This window comes from Hyla sarda, unplaced genomic scaffold, assembly GCF_029499605.1.
Source record: "Hyla sarda isolate aHylSar1 unplaced genomic scaffold, aHylSar1.hap1 scaffold_623, whole genome shotgun sequence".
Classification (NCBI taxonomy): Eukaryota; Metazoa; Chordata; class Amphibia; order Anura; family Hylidae; genus Hyla; species Hyla sarda.
This window is the reverse complement of record NW_026610638.1, coordinates 94,270-114,484: the sequence shown is the minus strand read 5'-3', so window position 1 is coordinate 114,484 and position 20,215 is coordinate 94,270. Positions and strand designations below refer to the sequence as shown.

General features: G+C 43.4%; 11 pseudogenes; all 11 read left to right on the top strand.

The window, feature by feature from the left end:
- Positions 1–1,437: 1,437 nt before the first annotated feature.
- LOC130341632 (U2 spliceosomal RNA) lies at positions 1,438–1,702 on the top strand (annotated as a pseudogene).
- Positions 1,703–3,178: 1,476 nt separating this feature from the next.
- LOC130341563 (U2 spliceosomal RNA) lies at positions 3,179–3,442 on the top strand (annotated as a pseudogene).
- A 1,470-nt stretch (positions 3,443–4,912) lies between these two features.
- LOC130341586 (U2 spliceosomal RNA) lies at positions 4,913–5,176 on the top strand (annotated as a pseudogene).
- Positions 5,177–6,650: 1,474 nt separating this feature from the next.
- Positions 6,651–6,914, top strand: LOC130341574 (U2 spliceosomal RNA; annotated as a pseudogene).
- Positions 6,915–8,395: 1,481 nt separating this feature from the next.
- Positions 8,396–8,662, top strand: LOC130341629 (U2 spliceosomal RNA; annotated as a pseudogene).
- A 1,481-nt stretch (positions 8,663–10,143) lies between these two features.
- LOC130341562 (U2 spliceosomal RNA) lies at positions 10,144–10,407 on the top strand (annotated as a pseudogene).
- A 1,475-nt stretch (positions 10,408–11,882) lies between these two features.
- On the top strand, positions 11,883–12,146 carry LOC130341561 (U2 spliceosomal RNA; annotated as a pseudogene).
- A 1,466-nt stretch (positions 12,147–13,612) lies between these two features.
- Positions 13,613–13,877, top strand: LOC130341616 (U2 spliceosomal RNA; annotated as a pseudogene).
- Positions 13,878–15,346: 1,469 nt separating this feature from the next.
- LOC130341559 (U2 spliceosomal RNA) lies at positions 15,347–15,610 on the top strand (annotated as a pseudogene).
- A 1,466-nt stretch (positions 15,611–17,076) lies between these two features.
- Positions 17,077–17,341, top strand: LOC130341614 (U2 spliceosomal RNA; annotated as a pseudogene).
- Positions 17,342–18,820: 1,479 nt separating this feature from the next.
- Positions 18,821–19,084, top strand: LOC130341558 (U2 spliceosomal RNA; annotated as a pseudogene).
- Positions 19,085–20,215: the final 1,131 nt, after the last annotated feature.

The following is a 20,215-nucleotide window of genomic DNA, read 5'->3' as shown; positions in this document are numbered from 1 at the left end:
GTGGGTGAGAATTTGAGTTTGAGAATTGGAGACCAAAATGATGAGTTGCACTGACTGGTTTATGAACGTCTATTCATTTAGCGTTTTAATGACCATGTTTGCACACTGATTGGTGTAAAAAAATAAAATAAAACTAAATAATAATAATCTAGCACACCTGTGCAGGTTTGACATGACATGACAGGTAGCTGTCTTGTGGGTGGTGCTGAATCCTGTTAAATGACGTGAGGGTCTCATGCCTATACACAAGGGTGTGTCATTGCTGTTGCTTGACCATGCATTGGTATCTGTGGTCAGTGAATGATAAAAACAAAATTTACCATCCATTGATGGATGGGAAATCCGCCATGAGGCATTTGTTTTTAGAAACTGCTGCTCACAACCAATGTTGCAATGGAGTGTCTCCATCTGCTGGTGGTATTGGAAAGGCATTAGTGCTATGACAGGGTCTGAAGAAGAAGAAGAAGAAGAAGAAGAAGAAGACGGAAAAAAATATATATAAAAAGAAAAAGAGAGAGAGAGAGAGAGAGACTGACTTAGTGAGCGAGTGAGTGAGAGAGTGAGAGTGAGTGAGAGTGAATGAGTGAGTGAGTGATTGAGTGAGTGAGTGAGTGAGTGAGAACAAATGAGTTAAAGCAAGTGAGTGAGAGAGATCGAATGAATGAAAGTCTGAATGACAGAAAGAAAAAAGGATGAAGAAAGAAGCATGAAGAAAAAAAAATGTATATGGAGTTGCTGACATGAGTGCAATCTACAAAGCCGTTGAGGCTGATCCTCATGGGAGGATTATTGCACCAGGACCCTTAGCACTTTTAAAATGCCATTCAATGCCAGGGGCTAGATGTAAACTGCAGATGACCATGTTGTGGTAGTTACCATGGATACCCAAGTGATGTGTGAGCTAACACATAGGCCCAACAGATTCCAAGAAGGCCAGAATCACCAGCGGCACCACCATCGATTGTCAGGTCACCCGGATTCAGCAAATACCAGAGTCCAAAATGATGCAGGTTTATACTGTTAATTTTCAGTTTATCGTTACAGTTGGTGTTATTCCATGTCGGAAGGGACGCAGCTACAGCCAGTGGGGTAACTAGAGACAGGCAGGCAGCTATGTGCAACAAAGGTAGGCGTGTTGTTTTCATATGCAGATCTGAAATATTGTCTTATATGCAAGAGGAGGAGTGATGGGGGTTCAGGCAAAAGCCAGGCTATGGATTGCATTGCTAAATGCTCCATCAGAGTGCAATGGTCGCCTGTCCTTTTTTTAAGTGATGATGTGGGTTTAGCCTGTGCTGTATGTATGTATGGGTGGCTGACTGCCACCCACCCAGAGAGTGTATGGGAGGCTGGTTGGCTGCCAGCCTTCCTTCCATTCCTATGAGTAATGTGAGTGCTCATGAAGGGGACATGGTTGGGTCCACCCCTTTCCCGGTTATGCCCTCTAGGCCTTTTGGCTTAGATCAAGTATAAAAAAAGAAAGGATCTTGCGACAGATTGCATCCTGAGGCACGTTTTTTTTTTGTGTGAATACTTGCACTTGGGTGACTTGTGAGCACATACTGATACATACGTTCCCTATCTGGGGACCATAAATTAAATGGATTTTTGAGAAAGGGAGCTGATTTGGAAGCTTGCTTCTGTCGCCCTATGCATTGACCCGATGTGGCAGTATATTCGGGTAGTGAACAGTGCACCACCCCATTCCAGTGTTAAACAAGAAAGATTCTCATTTAATCCTCCGTGGGTGAGAATTTGAGTTTGAGAATTGGAGACCAAAATGATGAGTTGCACTGACTGGTTTATGAACGTCTATTCATTTAGCGTTTTAATGACCATGTTTGCACACTGATTGGTGTAAAAAAATAAAATAAAACTAAATAATAATAATCTAGCACACCTGTGCAGGTTTGACATGACATGACAGGTAGCTGTCTTGTGGGTGGTGCTGAATCCTGTTAAATGACGTGAGGGTCTCATGCCTATACACAAGGGTGTGTCATTGCTGTTGCTTGACCATGCATTGGTATCTGTGGTCAGTGAATGATAAAAACAAAATTTACCATCCATTGATGGATGGGAAATCCGCCATGAGGCATTTGTTTTTAGAAACTGCTGCTCACAACCAATGTTGCAATGGAGTGTCTCCATCTGCTGGTGGTATTGGAAAGGCATTAGTGCTATGACAGGGTCTGAAGAAGAAGAAGAAGAAGAAGAAGACGGAAAAAAATATATATAAAAAGAAAAAGAGAGAGAGAGAGAGAGAGAGAGACTGACTTAGTGAGCGAGTGAGTGAGAGAGTGAGAGTGAGTGAGAGTGAATGAGTGAGTGAGTGATTGAGTGAGTGAGTGAGTGAGTGAGAACAAATGAGTTAAAGCAAGTGAGTGAGAGAGATCGAATGAATGAAAGTCTGAATGACAGAAAGAAAAAAGGATGAAGAAAGAAGCATGAAGAAAAAAAAATGTATATGGAGTTGCTGACATGAGTGCAATCTACAAAGCCGTTGAGGCTGATCCTCATGGGAGGATTATTGCACCAGGACCCTTAGCACTTTTAAAATGCCATTCAATGCCACGGGCTAGATGTAAACTGCAGATGACCATGTTGTGGTAGTTACCATGGATACCCAAGTGATGTGTGAGCTAACACATAGGCCCAACAGATTCCAAGAAGGCCAGAATCACCAGCGGCACCACCATCGATTGTCAGGTCACCCGGATTCAGCAAATACCAGAGTCCAAAATGATGCAGGTTTATACTGTTAATTTTCAGTTTATCGTTACAGTTGGTGTTATTCCATGTCGGAAGGGACGCAGCTACAGCCAGTGGGGTAACTAGAGACAGGCAGGCAGCTATGTGCAACAAAGGTAGGCGTGTTGTTTTCATATGCAGATCTGAAATATTGTCTTATATGCAAGAGGAGGAGTGATGGGGGTTCAGGCAAAAGCCAGGCTATGGATTGCATTGCTAAATGCTCCATCAGAGTGCAATGGTCGCCTGTCCTTTTTTTAAGTGATGATGTGGGTTTAGCCTGTGCTGTATGTATGTATGGGTGGCTGACTGCCACCCACCCAGAGAGTGTATGGGAGGCTGGTTGGCTGCCAGCCTTCCTTCCATTCCTATGAGTAATGTGAGTGCTCATGAAGGGGACATGGTTGGGTCCACCCCTTTCCCGGTTATCCCCTCTAGGCCTTTTGGCTTAGATCAAGTGTAAAAAAAGAAAGGATCTTGCGACAGATCGCATCCTGAGGCACGTTTTTTTTTGTGTGAATACTTGCACTTGGGTGACTTGTGAGCACATACTGATACATACGTTCCCTATCTGGGGACCATAAATTAAATGGATTTTTGAGAAAGGGAGCTGATTTGGAAGCTTGCTTCTGTCGCCCTATGCATTGACCCGATGTGGCAGTATATTCGGGTAGTGAACAGTGCACCACCCCATTCCAGTGTTAAACAAGAAAGATTCTCATTTAATCCTCCGTGGGTGAGAATTTGAGTTTGAGAATTGGAGACAAAAATGATGAGTTGCACTGACTGGTTTATGAACGTCTATTCATTTAGCGTTTTAATGACCATGTTTGCACACTGATTGGTGTAAAAAAATAAAATAAAACTAAATAACAATAATCTAGCACACCTGTGCAGGTTTGACATGACATGACAGGTAGCTGTCTTGTGGGTGGTGCTGAATCCTGTTAAATGACGTGAGGGTCTCATGCCTATACACAAGGGTGTGTCATTGCTGTTGCTTGACCATGCATTGGTATCTGTGGTCAGTGAATGATAAAAACAAAATTTACCATCCATTGATGGATGGGAAATCCGCCATGAGGCATTTGTTTTTAGAAACTGCTGCTCACAACCAATGTTGCAATGGAGTGTCTCCATCTGCTGGTGGTATTGGAAAGGCATTAGTGCTATGACAGGGTCTGAAGAAGAAGAAGAAGAAGAAGAAGACGGAAAAAAATATATATAAAAAGAAAAAGAGAGAGAGAGAGAGAGACTGACTTAGTGAGCGAGTGAGTGAGAGAGTGAGAGTGAGTGAGAGTGAATGAGTGAGTGAGTGATTGAGTGAGTGAGTGAGTGAGTGAGAACAAATGAGTTAAAGCAAGTGAGTGAGAGAGATCGAATGAATGAAAGTCTGAATGACAGAAAGAAAAAAGGATGAAGAAAGAAGCATGAAGAAAAAAAAATGTATATGGAGTTGCTGACATGAGTGCAATCTACAAAGCCGTTGAGGCTGATCCTCATGGGAGGATTATTGCACCAGGACCCTTAGCACTTTTAAAATGCCATTCAATGCCACGGGCTAGATGTAAACTGCAGATGACCATGTTGTGGTAGTTACCATGGATACCCAAGTGATGTGTGAGCTAACACATAGGCCCAACAGATTCCAAGAAGGCCAGAATCACCAGCGGCACCACCATCGATTGTCAGGTCACCCGGATTCAGCAAATACCAGAGTCCAAAATGATGCAGGTTTATACTGTTAATTTTCAGTTTATCGTTACAGTTGGTGTTATTCCATGTCGGAAGGGACGCAGCTACAGCCAGTGGGGTAACTAGAGACAGGCAGGCAGCTATGTGCAACAAAGGTAGGCGTGTTGTTTTCATATGCAGATCTGAAATATTGTCTTATATGCAAGAGGAGGAGTGATGGGGGTTCAGGCAAAAGCCAGGCTATGGATTGCATTGCTAAATGCTCCATCAGAGTGCAATGGTCGCCTGTCCTTTTTTTAAGTGATGATGTGGGTTTAGCCTGTGCTGTATGTATGTATGGGTGGCTGACTGCCACCCACCCAGAGAGTGTATGGGAGGCTGGTTGGCTGCCAGCCTTCCTTCCATTCCTATGAGTAATGTGAGTGCTCATGAAGGGGACATGGTTGGGTCCACCCCTTTCCCGGTTATCCCCTCTAGGCCTTTTGGCTTAGATCAAGTGTAAAAAAAGAAAGGATCTTGCGACAGATCGCATCCTGAGGCACGTTTTTTTTTGTGTGAATACTTGCACTTGGGTGACTTGTGAGCCCATACTGATACATACGTTCCCTATCTGGGGACCATAAATTAAATGGATTTTTGAGAAAGGGAGCTGATTTGGAAGCTTGCTTCTGTCGCCCTATGCATTGACCCGATGTGGCAGTATATTCGGGTAGTGAACAGTGCACCACCCCATTCCAGTGTTAAACAAGAAAGATTCTCATTTAATCCTCCGTGGGTGAGAATTTGAGTTTGAGAATTGGAGACCAAAATGATGAGTTGCACTGACTGGTTTATGAACGTCTATTCATTTAGCGTTTTAATGACCATGTTTGCACACTGATTGGTGTAAAAAAATAAAATAAAACTAAATAATAATAATCTAGCACACCTGTGCAGGTTTGACATGACATGACAGGTAGCTGTCTTGTGGGTGGTGCTGAATCCTGTTAAATGACGTGAGGGTCTCATGCCTATACACAAGGGTGTGTCATTGCTGTTGCTTGACCATGCATTGGTATCTGTGGTCAGTGAATGATAAAAACAAAATTTACCATCCATTGATGGATGGGAAATCCGCCATGAGGCATTTGTTTTTAGAAACTGCTGCTCACAACCAATGTTGCAATGGAGTGTCTCCATCTGCTGGTGGTATTGGAAAGGCATTAGTGCTATGACAGGGTCTGAAGAAGAAGAAGAAGAAGAAGAAGACGGAAAAAAATATATATAAAAAGAAAAAGAGAGAGAGAGAGAGAGAGAGACTGACTTAGTGAGCGAGTGAGTGAGAGAGTGAGAGTGAGTGAGAGTGAATGAGTGAGTGAGTGATTGAGTGAGTGAGTGAGTGAGTGAGAACAAATGAGTTAAAGCAAGTGAGTGAGAGAGATCGAATGAATGAAAGTCTGAATGACAGAAAGAAAAAAGGATGAAGAAAGAAGCATGAAGAAAAAAAAATGTATATGGAGTTGCTGACATGAGTGCAATCTACAAAGCCGTTGAGGCTGATCCTCATGGGAGGATTATTGCACCAGGACCCTTAGCACTTTTAAAATGCCATTCAATGCCACGGGCTAGATGTAAACTGCAGATGACCATGTTGTGGTAGTTACCATGGATACCCAAGTGATGTGTGAGCTAACACATAGGCCCAACAGATTCCAAGAAGGCCAGAATCACCAGCGGCACCACCATCGATTGTCAGGTCACCCGGATTCAGCAAATACCAGAGTCCAAAATGATGCAGGTTTATACTGTTAATTTTCAGTTTATCGTTACAGTTGGTGTTATTCCATGTCGGAAGGGACGCAGCTACAGCCAGTGGGGTAACTAGAGACAGGCAGGCAGCTATGTGCAACAAAGGTAGGCGTGTTGTTTTCATATGCAGATCTGAAATATTGTCTTATATGCAAGAGGAGGAGTGATGGGGGTTCAGGCAAAAGCCAGGCTATGGATTGCATTGCTAAATGCTCCATCAGAGTGCAATGGTCGCCTGTCCTTTTTTTAAGTGATGATGTGGGTTTAGCCTGTGCTGTATGTATGTATGGGTGGCTGACTGCCACCCACCCAGAGAGTGTATGGGAGGCTGGTTGGCTGCCAGCCTTCCTTCCATTCCTATGAGTAATGTGAGTGCTCATGAAGGGGACATGGTTGGGTCCACCCCTTTCCCGGTTATCCCCTCTAGGCCTTTTGGCTTAGATCAAGTGTAAAAAAAGAAAGGATCTTGCGACAGATCGCATCCTGAGGCACGTTTTTTTTTGTGTGAATACTTGCACTTGGGTGACTTGTGAGCCCATACTGATACATACGTTCCCTATCTGGGGACCATAAATTAAATGGATTTTTGAGAAAGGGAGCTGATTTGGAAGCTTGCTTCTGTCGCCCTATGCATTGACCCGATGTGGCAGTATATTCGGGTAGTGAACAGTGCACCACCCCATTCCAGTGTTAAACAAGAAAGATTCTCATTTAATCCTCCGTGGGTGAGAATTTGAGTTTGAGAATTGGAGACCAAAATGATGAGTTGCACTGACTGGTTTATGAACGTCTATTCATTTAGCGTTTTAATGACCATGTTTGCACACTGATTGGTGTAAAAAAATAAAATAAAACTAAATAATAATAATCTAGCACACCTGTGCAGGTTTGACATGACATGACAGGTAGCTGTCTTGTGGGTGGTGCTGAATCCTGTTAAATGACGTGAGGGTCTCATGCCTATACACAAGGGTGTGTCATTGCTGTTGCTTGACCATGCATTGGTATCTGTGGTCAGTGAATGATAAAAACAAAATTTACCATCCATTGATGGATGGGAAATCCGCCATGAGGCATTTGTTTTTAGAAACTGCTGCTCACAACCAATGTTGCAATGGAGTGTCTCCATCTGCTGGTGGTATTGGAAAGGCATTAGTGCTATGACAGGGTCTGAAGAAGAAGAAGAAGAAGAAGAAGAAGAAGAAGACGGAAAAAAATATATATAAAAAGAAAAAGAGAGAGAGAGAGAGAGAGACTGACTTAGTGAGCGAGTGAGTGAGAGAGTGAGAGTGAGTGAGAGTGAATGAGTGAGTGAGTGATTGAGTGAGTGAGTGAGTGAGTGAGAACAAATGAGTTAAAGCAAGTGAGTGAGAGAGATCGAATGAATGAAAGTCTGAATGACAGAAAGAAAAAAGGATGAAGAAAGAAGCATGAAGAAAAAAAAATGTATATGGAGTTGCTGACATGAGTGCAATCTACAAAGCCGTTGAGGCTGATCCTCATGGGAGGATTATTGCACCAGGACCCTTAGCACTTTTAAAATGCCATTCAATGCCAGGGGCTAGATGTAAACTGCAGATGACCATGTTGTGGTAGTTACCATGGATACCCAAGTGATGTGTGAGCTAACACATAGGCCCAACAGATTCCAAGAAGGCCAGAATCACCAGCGGCACCACCATCGATTGTCAGGTCACCCGGATTCAGCAAATACCAGAGTCCAAAATGATGCAGGTTTATACTGTTAATTTTCAGTTTATCGTTACAGTTGGTGTTATTCCATGTCGGAAGGGACGCAGCTACAGCCAGTGGGGTAACTAGAGACAGGCAGGCAGCTATGTGCAACAAAGGTAGGCGTGTTGTTTTCATATGCAGATCTGAAATATTGTCTTATATGCAAGAGGAGGAGTGATGGGGGTTCAGGCAAAAGCCAGGCTATGGATTGCATTGCTAAATGCTCCATCAGAGTGCAATGGTCGCCTGTCCTTTTTTTAAGTGATGATGTGGGTTTAGCCTGTGCTGTATGTATGTATGGGTGGCTGACTGCCACCCACCCAGAGAGTGTATGGGAGGCTGGTTGGCTGCCAGCCTTCCTTCCATTCCTATGAGTAATGTGAGTGCTCATGAAGGGGACATGGTTGGGTCCACCCCTTTCCCGGTTATCCCCTCTAGGCCTTTTGGCTTAGATCAAGTGTAAAAAAAGAAAGGATCTTGCGACAGATCGCATCCTGAGGCACGTTTTTTTTTGTGTGAATACTTGCACTTGGGTGACTTGTGAGCACATACTGATACATACGTTCCCTATCTGGGGACCATAAATTAAATGGATTTTTGAGAAAGGGAGCTGATTTGGAAGCTTGCTGCTTCTGTCGCCCTATGCATTGACCCGATGTGGCAGTATATTCGGGTAGTGAACAGTGCACCACCCCATTCCAGTGTTAAACAAGAAAGATTCTCATTTAATCCTCCGTGGGTGAGAATTTGAGTTTGAGAATTGGAGACCAAAATGATGAGTTGCACTGACTGGTTTATGAACGTCTATTCATTTAGCGTTTTAATGACCATGTTTGCACACTGATTGGTGTAAAAAAATAAAATAAAACTAAATAATAATAATCTAGCACACCTGTGCAGGTTTGACATGACATGACAGGTAGCTGTCTTGTGGGTGGTGCTGAATCCTGTTAAATGACGTGAGGGTCTCATGCCTATACACAAGGGTGTGTCATTGCTGTTGCTTGACCATGCATTGGTATCTGTGGTCAGTGAATGATAAAAACAAAATTTACCATCCATTGATGGATGGGAAATCCGCCATGAGGCATTTGTTTTTAGAAACTGCTGCTCACAACCAATGTTGCAATGGAGTGTCTCCATCTGCTGGTGGTATTGGAAAGGCATTAGTGCTATGACAGGGTCTGAAGAAGAAGAAGAAGAAGAAGAAGAAGAAGAAGACGGAAAAAAATATATATAAAAAGAAAAAGAGAGAGAGAGAGAGAGAGACTGACTTAGTGAGCGAGTGAGTGAGAGAGTGAGAGTGAGTGAGAGTGAATGAGTGAGTGAGTGATTGAGTGAGTGAGTGAGTGAGTGAGAACAAATGAGTTAAAGCAAGTGAGTGAGAGAGATCGAATGAATGAAAGTCTGAATGACAGAAAGAAAAAAGGATGAAGAAAGAAGCATGAAGAAAAAAAAATGTATATGGAGTTGCTGACATGAGTGCAATCTACAAAGCCGTTGAGGCTGATCCTCATGGGAGGATTATTGCACCAGGACCCTTAGCACTTTTAAAATGCCATTCAATGCCACGGGCTAGATGTAAACTGCAGATGACCATGTTGTGGTAGTTACCATGGATACCCAAGTGATGTGTGAGCTAACACATAGGCCCAACAGATTCCAAGAAGGCCAGAATCACCAGCGGCACCACCATCGATTGTCAGGTCACCCGGATTCAGCAAATACCAGAGTCCAAAATGATGCAGGTTTATACTGTTAATTTTCAGTTTATCGTTACAGTTGGTGTTATTCCATGTCGGAAGGGACGCAGCTACAGCCAGTGGGGTAACTAGAGACAGGCAGGCAGCTATGTGCAACAAAGGTAGGCGTGTTGTTTTCATATGCAGATCTGAAATATTGTCTTATATGCAAGAGGAGGAGTGATGGGGGTTCAGGCAAAAGCCAGGCTATGGATTGCATTGCTAAATGCTCCATCAGAGTGCAATGGTCGCCTGTCCTTTTTTTAAGTGATGATGTGGGTTTAGCCTGTGCTGTATGTATGTATGGGTGGCTGACTGCCACCCACCCAGAGAGTGTATGGGAGGCTGGTTGGCTGCCAGCCTTCCTTCCATTCCTATGAGTAATGTGAGTGCTCATGAAGGGGACATGGTTGGGTCCACCCCTTTCCCGGTTATCCCCTCTAGGCCTTTTGGCTTAGATCAAGTGTAAAAAAAGAAAGGATCTTGCGACAGATCGCATCCTGAGGCACGTTTTTTTTTGTGTGAATACTTGCACTTGGGTGACTTGTGAGCCCATACTGATACATACGTTCCCTATCTGGGGACCATAAATTAAATGGATTTTTGAGAAAGGGAGCTGATTTGGAAGCTTGCTTCTGTCGCCCTATGCATTGACCCGATGTGGCAGTATATTCGGGTAGTGAACAGTGCACCACCCCATTCCAGTGTTAAACAAGAAAGATTCTCATTTAATCCTCCGTGGGTGAGAATTTGAGTTTGAGAATTGGAGACCAAAATGATGAGTTGCACTGACTGGTTTATGAACGTCTATTCATTTAGCGTTTTAATGACCATGTTTGCACACTGATTGGTGTAAAAAAATAAAATAAAACTAAATAATAATAATCTAGCACACCTGTGCAGGTTTGACATGACATGACAGGTAGCTGTCTTGTGGGTGGTGCTGAATCCTGTTAAATGACGTGAGGGTCTCATGCCTATACACAAGGGTGTGTCATTGCTGTTGCTTGACCATGCATTGGTATCTGTGGTCAGTGAATGATAAAAACAAAATTTACCATCCATTGATGGATGGGAAATCCGCCATGAGGCATTTGTTTTTAGAAACTGCTGCTCACAACCAATGTTGCAATGGAGTGTCTCCATCTGCTGGTGGTATTGGAAAGGCATTAGTGCTATGACAGGGTCTGAAGAAGAAGAAGAAGAAGAAGAAGAAGACGGAAAAAAATATATATAAAAAGAAAAAGAGAGAGAGAGAGAGAGAGACTGACTTAGTGAGCGAGTGAGTGAGAGAGTGAGAGTGAGTGAGAGTGAATGAGTGAGTGAGTGATTGAGTGAGTGAGTGAGTGAGTGAGAACAAATGAGTTAAAGCAAGTGAGTGAGAGAGATCGAATGAATGAAAGTCTGAATGACAGAAAGAAAAAAGGATGAAGAAAGAAGCATGAAGAAAAAAAAATGTATATGGAGTTGCTGACATGAGTGCAATCTACAAAGCCGTTGAGGCTGATCCTCATGGGAGGATTATTGCACCAGGACCCTTAGCACTTTTAAAATGCCATTCAATGCCACGGGCTAGATGTAAACTGCAGATGACCATGTTGTGGTAGTTACCATGGATACCCAAGTGATGTGTGAGCTAACACATAGGCCCAACAGATTCCAAGAAGGCCAGAATCACCAGCGGCACCACCATCGATTGTCAGGTCACCCGGATTCAGCAAATACCAGAGTCCAAAATGATGCAGGTTTATACTGTTAATTTTCAGTTTATCGTTACAGTTGGTGTTATTCCATGTCGGAAGGGACGCAGCTACAGCCAGTGGGGTAACTAGAGACAGGCAGGCAGCTATGTGCAACAAAGGTAGGCGTGTTGTTTTCATATGCAGATCTGAAATATTGTCTTATATGCAAGAGGAGGAGTGATGGGGGTTCAGGCAAAAGCCAGGCTATGGATTGCATTGCTAAATGCTCCATCAGAGTGCAATGGTCGCCTGTCCTTTTTTTAAGTGATGATGTGGGTTTAGCCTGTGCTGTATGTATGTATGGGTGGCTGACTGCCACCCACCCAGAGAGTGTATGGGAGGCTGGTTGGCTGCCAGCCTTCCTTCCATTCCTATGAGTAATGTGAGTGCTCATGAAGGGGACATGGTTGGGTCCACCCCTTTCCCGGTTATCCCCTCTAGGCCTTTTGGCTTAGATCAAGTGTAAAAAAAGAAAGGATCTTGCGACAGATCGCATCCTGAGGCACGTTTTTTTTTGTGTGAATACTTGCACTTGGGTGACTTGTGAGCACATACTGATACATACGTTCCCTATCTGGGGACCATAAATTAAATGGATTTTTGAGAAAGGGAGCTGATTTGGAAGCTTGCTTCTGTCGCCCTATGCATTGACCCGATGTGGCAGTATATTCGGGTAGTGAACAGTGCACCACCCCATTCCAGTGTTAAACAAGAAAGATTCTCATTTAATCCTCCGTGGGTGAGAATTTGAGTTTGAGAATTGGAGACCAAAATGATGAGTTGCACTGACTGGTTTATGAACGTCTATTCATTTAGCGTTTTAATGACCATGTTTGCACACTGATTGGTGTAAAAAAATAAAATAAAACTAAATAATAATAATCTAGCACACCTGTGCAGGTTTGACATGACATGACAGGTAGCTGTCTTGTGGGTGGTGCTGAATCCTGTTAAATGACGTGAGGGTCTCATGCCTATACACAAGGGTGTGTCATTGCTGTTGCTTGACCATGCATTGGTATCTGTGGTCAGTGAATGATAAAAACAAAATTTACCATCCATTGATGGATGGGAAATCCGCCATGAGGCATTTGTTTTTAGAAACTGCTGCTCACAACCAATGTTGCAATGGAGTGTCTCCATCTGCTGGTGGTATTGGAAAGGCATTAGTGCTATGACAGGGTCTGAAGAAGAAGAAGAAGAAGACGGAAAAAAATATATATAAAAAGAAAAAGAGAGAGAGAGAGAGAGAGACTGACTTAGTGAGCGAGTGAGTGAGAGAGTGAGAGTGAGTGAGAGTGAATGAGTGAGTGAGTGATTGAGTGAGTGAGTGAGTGAGTGAGAACAAATGAGTTAAAGCAAGTGAGTGAGAGAGATCGAATGAATGAAAGTCTGAATGACAGAAAGAAAAAAGGATGAAGAAAGAAGCATGAAGAAAAAAAAATGTATATGGAGTTGCTGACATGAGTGCAATCTACAAAGCCGTTGAGGCTGATCCTCATGGGAGGATTATTGCACCAGGACCCTTAGCACTTTTAAAATGCCATTCAAGGCCACGGGCTAGATGTAAACTGCAGATGACCATGTTGTGGTAGTTACCATGGATACCCAAGTGATGTGTGAGCTAACACATAGGCCCAACAGATTCCAAGAAGGCCAGAATCACCAGCGGCACCACCATCGATTGTCAGGTCACCCGGATTCAGCAAATACCAGAGTCCAAAATGATGCAGGTTTATACTGTTAATTTTCAGTTTATCGTTACAGTTGGTGTTATTCCATGTCGGAAGGGACGCAGCTACAGCCAGTGGGGTAACTAGAGACAGGCAGGCAGCTATGTGCAACAAAGGTAGGCGTGTTGTTTTCATATGCAGATCTGAAATATTGTCTTATATGCAAGAGGAGGAGTGATGGGGGTTCAGGCAAAAGCCAGGCTATGGATTGCATTGCTAAATGCTCCATCAGAGTGCAATGGTCGCCTGTCCTTTTTTTAAGTGATGATGTGGGTTTAGCCTGTGCTGTATGTATGTATGGGTGGCTGACTGCCACCCACCCAGAGAGTGTATGGGAGGCTGGTTGGCTGCCAGCCTTCCTTCCATTCCTATGAGTAATGTGAGTGCTCATGAAGGGGACATGGTTGGGTCCACCCCTTTCCCGGTTATCCCCTCTAGGCCTTTTGGCTTAGATCAAGTGTAAAAAAAGAAAGGATCTTGCGACAGATCGCATCCTGAGGCACGTTTTTTTTTTGTGTGAATACTTGCACTTGGGTGACTTGTGAGCACATACTGATACATACGTTCCCTATCTGGGGACCATAAATTAAATGGATTTTTGAGAAAGGGAGCTGATTTGGAAGCTTGCTTCTGTCGCCCTATGCATTGACCCGATGTGGCAGTATATTCGGGTAGTGAACAGTGCACCACCCCATTCCAGTGTTAAACAAGAAAGATTCTCATTTAATCCTCCGTGGGTGAGAATTTGAGTTTGAGAATTGGAGACCAAAATGATGAGTTGCACTGACTGGTTTATGAACGTCTATTCATTTAGCGTTTTAATGACCATGTTTGCACACTGATTGGTGTAAAAAAATAAAATAAAACTAAATAATAATAATCTAGCACACCTGTGCAGGTTTGACATGACATGACAGGTAGCTGTCTTGTGGGTGGTGCTGAATCCTGTTAAATGACGTGAGGGTCTCATGCCTATACACAAGGGTGTGTCATTGCTGTTGCTTGACCATGCATTGGTATCTGTGGTCAGTGAATGATAAAAACAAAATTTACCATCCATTGATGGATGGGAAATCCGCCATGAGGCATTTGTTTTTAGAAACTGCTGCTCACAACCAATGTTGCAATGGAGTGTCTCCATCTGCTGGTGGTATTGGAAAGGCATTAGTGCTATGACAGGGTCTGAAGAAGAAGAAGAAGAAGAAGACGGAAAAAAATATATATAAAAAGAAAAAGAGAGAGAGAGAGAGAGAGACTGACTTAGTGAGCGAGTGAGTGAGAGAGTGAGAGTGAGTGAGAGTGAATGAGTGAGTGAGTGATTGAGTGAGTGAGTGAGTGAGTGAGAACAAATGAGTTAAAGCAAGTGAGTGAGAGAGATCGAATGAATGAAAGTCTGAATGACAGAAAGAAAAAAGGATGAAGAAAGAAGCATGAAGAAAAAAAAATGTATATGGAGTTGCTGACATGAGTGCAATCTACAAAGCCGTTGAGGCTGATCCTCATGGGAGGATTATTGCACCAGGACCCTTAGCACTTTTAAAATGCCATTCAATGCCACGGGCTAGATGTAAACTGCAGATGACCATGTTGTGGTAGTTACCATGGATACCCAAGTGATGTGTGAGCTAACACATAGGCCCAACAGATTCCAAGAAGGCCAGAATCACCAGCGGCACCACCATCGATTGTCAGGTCACCCGGATTCAGCAAATACCAGAGTCCAAAATGATGCAGGTTTATACTGTTAATTTTCAGTTTATCGTTACAGTTGGTGTTATTCCATGTCGGAAGGGACGCAGCTACAGCCAGTGGGGTAACTAGAGACAGGCAGGCAGCTATGTGCAACAAAGGTAGGCGTGTTGTTTTCATATGCAGATCTGAAATATTGTCTTATATGCAAGAGGAGGAGTGATGGGGGTTCAGGCAAAAGCCAGGCTATGGATTGCATTGCTAAATGCTCCATCAGAGTGCAATGGTCGCCTGTCCTTTTTTTAAGTGATGATGTGGGTTTAGCCTGTGCTGTATGTATGTATGGGTGGCTGACTGCCACCCACCCAGAGAGTGTATGGGAGGCTGGTTGGCTGCCAGCCTTCCTTCCATTCCTATGAGTAATGTGAGTGCTCATGAAGGGGACATGGTTGGGTCCACCCCTTTCCCGGTTATCCCCTCTAGGCCTTTTGGCTTAGATCAAGTGTAAAAAAAGAAAGGATCTTGCGACAGATCGCATCCTGAGGCACGTTTTTTTTTGTGTGAATACTTGCACTTGGGTGACTTGTGAGCACATACTGATACATACGTTCCCTATCTGGGGACCATAAATTAAATGGATTTTTGAGAAAGGGAGCTGATTTGGAAGCTTGCTTCTGTCGCCCTATGCATTGACCCGATGTGGCAGTATATTCGGGTAGTGAACAGTGCACCACCCCATTCCAGTGTTAAACAAGAAAGATTCTCATTTAATCCTCCGTGGGTGAGAATTTGAGTTTGAGAATTGGAGACCAAAATGATGAGTTGCACTGACTGGTTTATGAACGTCTATTCATTTAGCGTTTTAATGACCATGTTTGCACACTGATTGGTGTAAAAAAATAAAATAAAACTAAATAATAATAATCTAGCACACCTGTGCAGGTTTGACATGACATCACAGGTAGCTGTCTTGTGGGTGGTGCTGAATCCTGTTAAATGACGTGAGGGTCTCATGCCTATACACAAGGGTGTGTCATTGCTGTTGCTTGACCATGCATTGGTATCTGTGGTCAGTGAATGATAAAAACAAAATTTACCATCCATTGATGGATGGGAAATCCGCCATGAGGCATTTGTTTTTAGAAACTGCTGCTCACAACCAATGTTGCAATGGAGTGTCTCCATCTGCTGGTGGTATTGGAAAGGCATTAGTGCTATGACAGGGTCTGAAGAAGAAGAAGAAGAAGAAGAAGACGGAAAAAAATATATATAAAAAGAAAAAGAGAGAGAGAGAGACTGACTTAGTGAGCGAGTGAGTGAGAGAGTGAGAGTGAGTGAGAGTGAATGAGTGAGTGAGTGATTGAGTGAGTGAGTGAGTGAGTGAGAACAAATGAGTTAAAGCAAGTGAGTGAGAGAGATCGAATGAATGAAAGTCTGAATGACAGAAAGAAAAAAGGATGAAGAAAGAAGCATGAAGAAAAAAAAATGTATATGGAGTTGCTGACATGAGTGCAATCTACAAAGCCGTTGAGGCTGATCCTCATGGGAGGATTATTGCACCAGGACCCTTAGCACTTTTAAAATGCCATTCAATGCCACGGGCTAGATGTAAACTGCAGATGACCATGTTGTGGTAGTTACCATGGATACCCAAGTGATGTGTGAGCTAACACATAGGCCCAACAGATTCCAAGAAGGCCAGAATCACCAGCGGCACCACCATCGATTGTCAGGTCACCCGGATTCAGCAAATACCAGAGTCCAAAATGATGCAGGTTTATACTGTTAATTTTCAGTTTATCGTTACAGTTGGTGTTATTCCATGTCGGAAGGGACGCAGCTACAGCCAGTGGGGTAACTAGAGACAGGCAGGCAGCTATGTGCAACAAAGGTAGGCGTGTTGTTTTCATATGCAGATCTGAAATATTGTCTTATATGCAAGAGGAGGAGTGATGGGGGTTCAGGCAAAAGCCAGGCTATGGATTGCATTGCTAAATGCTCCATCAGAGTGCAATGGTCGCCTGTCCTTTTTTTAAGTGATGATGTGGGTTTAGCCTGTGCTGTATGTATGTATGGGTGGCTGACTGCCACCCACCCAGAGAGTGTATGGGAGGCTGGTTGGCTGCCAGCCTTCCTTCCATTCCTATGAGTAATGTGAGTGCTCATGAAGGGGACATGGTTGGGTCCACCCCTTTCCCGCTTATCCCCTCTAGGCCTTTTGGCTTAGATCAAGTGTAAAAAAAGAAAGGATCTTGCGACAGATCGCATCCTGAGGCACGTTTTTTTTTTGTGTGAATACTTGCACTTGGGTGACTTGTGAGCACATACTGATACATACGTTCCCTATCTGGGGACCATAAATTAAATGGATTTTTGAGAAAGGGAGCTGATTTGGAAGCTTGCTTCTGTCGCCCTATGCATTGACCCGATGTGGCAGTATATTCGGGTAGTGAACAGTGCACCACCCCATTCCAGTGTTAAACAAGAAAGATTCTCATTTAATCCTCCGTGGGTGAGAATTTGAGTTTGAGAATTGGAGACCAAAATGATGAGTTGCACTGACTGGTTTATGAACGTCTATTCATTTAGCGTTTTAATGACCATGTTTGCACACTGATTGGTGTAAAAAAATAAAATAAAACTAAATAATAATAATCTAGCACACCTGTGCAGGTTTGACATGACATGACAGGTAGCTGTCTTGTGGGTGGTGCTGAATCCTGTTAAATGACGTGAGGGTCTCATGCCTATACACAAGGGTGTGTCATTGCTGTTGCTTGACCATGCATTGGTATCTGTGGTCAGTGAATGATAAAAACAAAATTTACCATCCATTGATGGATGGGAAATCCGCCATGAGGCATTTGTTTTTAGAAACTGCTGCTCACAACCAATGTTGCAATGGAGTGTCTCCATCTGCTGGTGGTATTGGAAAGGCATTAGTGCTATGACAGGGTCTGAAGAAGAAGAAGAAGAAGAAGAAGAAGAAGAAGACGGAAAAAAATATATATAAAAAGAAAAAGAGAGAGAGAGAGAGAGAGAGACTGACTTAGTGAGCGAGTGAGTGAGAGAGTGAGAGTGAGTGAGAGTGAATGAGTGAGTGAGTGATTGAGTGAGTGAGTGAGTGAGAACAAATGAGTTAAAGCAAGTGAGTGAGAGAGATCGAATGAATGAAAGTCTGAATGACAGAAAGAAAAAAGGATGAAGAAAGAAGCATGAAGAAAAAAAAATGTATATGGAGTTGCTGACATGAGTGCAATCTACAAAGCCGTTGAGGCTGATCCTCATGGGAGGATTATTGCACCAGGACCCTTAGCACTTTTAAAATGCCATTCAATGCCACGGGCTAGATGTAAACTGCAGATGACCATGTTGTGGTAGTTACCATGGATACCCAAGTGATGTGTGAGCTAACACATAGGCCCAACAGATTCCAAGAAGGCCAGAATCACCAGCGGCACCACCATCGATTGTCAGGTCACCCGGATTCAGCAAATACCAGAGTCCAAAATGATGCAGGTTTATACTGTTAATTTTCAGTTTATCGTTACAGTTGGTGTTATTCCATGTCGGAAGGGACGCAGCTACAGCCAGTGGGGTAACTAGAGACAGGCAGGCAGCTATGTGCAACAAAGGTAGGCGTGTTGTTTTCATATGCAGATCTGAAATATTGTCTTATATGCAAGAGGAGGAGTGATGGGGGTTCAGGCAAAAGCCAGGCTATGGATTGCATTGCTAAATGCTCCATCAGAGTGCAATGGTCGCCTGTCCTTTTTTTAAGTGATGATGTGGGTTTAGCCTGTGCTGTATGTATGTATGGGTGGCTGACTGCCACCCACCCAGAGAGTGTATGGGAGGCTGGTTGGCTGCCAGCCTTCCTTCCATTCCTATGAGTAATGTGAGTGCTCATGAAGGGGACATGGTTGGGTCCACCCCTTTCCCGGTTATCCCCTCTAGGCCTTTTGGCTTAGATCAAGTGTAAAAAAAGAAAGGATCTTGCGACAGATCGCATCCTGAGGCACGTTTTTTTTTGTGTGAATACTTGCACTTGGGTGACTTGTGAGCACATACTGATACATACGTTCCCTATCTGGGGACCATAAATTAAATGGATTTTTGAGAAAGGGAGCTGATTTGGAAGCTTGCTTCTGTCGCCCTATGCATTGACCCGATGTGGCAGTATATTCGGGTAGTGAACAGTGCACCACCCCATTCCAGTGTTAAACAAGAAAGATTCTCATTTAATCCTCCGTGGGTGAGAATTTGAGTTTGAGAATTGGAGACCAAAATGATGAGTTGCACTGACTGGTTTATGAACGTCTATTCATTTAGCGTTTTAATGACCATGTTTGCACACTGATTGGTGTAAAAAAATAAAATAAAACTAAATAATAATAATCTAGCACACCTGTGCAGGTTTGACATGACATGACAGGTAGCTGTCTTGTGGGTGGTGCTGAATCCTGTTAAATGACGTGAGGGTCTCATGCCTATACACAAGGGTGTGTCATTGCTGTTGCTTGACCATGCATTGGTATCTGTGGTCAGTGAATGATAAAAACAAAATTTACCATCCATTGATGGATGGGAAATCCGCCATGAGGCATTTGTTTTTAGAAACTGCTGCTCACAACCAATGTTGCAATGGAGTGTCTCCATCTGCTGGTGGTATTGGAAAGGCATTAGTGCTATGACAGGGTCTGAAGAAGAAGAAGAAGAAGACGGAAAAAAATATATATAAAAAGAAAAAGAGAGAGAGAGAGAGAGAGACTGACTTAGTGAGCGAGTGAGTGAGAGAGTGAGAGTGAGTGAGAGTGAATGAGTGAGTGAGTGATTGAGTGAGTGAGTGAGTGAGAACAAATGAGTTAAAGCAAGTGAGTGAGAGAGATCGAATGAATGAAAGTCTGAATGACAGAAAGAAAAAAGGATGAAGAAAGAAGCATGAAGAAAAAAAAATGTATATGGAGTTGCTGACATGAGTGCAATCTACAAAGCCGTTGAGGCTGATCCTCATGGGAGGATTATTGCACCAGGACCCTTAGCACTTTTAAAATGCCATTCAATGCCACGGGCTAGATGTAAACTGCAGATGACCATGTTGTGGTAGTTACCATGGATACCCAAGTGATGTGTGAGCTAACACATAGGCCCAACAGATTCCAAGAAGGCCAGAATCACCAGCGGCACCACCATCGATTGTCAGGTCACCCGGATTCAGCAAATACCAGAGTCCAAAATGATGCAGGTTTATACTGTTAATTTTCAGTTTATCGTTACAGTTGGTGTTATTCCATGTCGGAAGGGACGCAGCTACAGCCAGTGGGGTAACTAGAGACAGGCA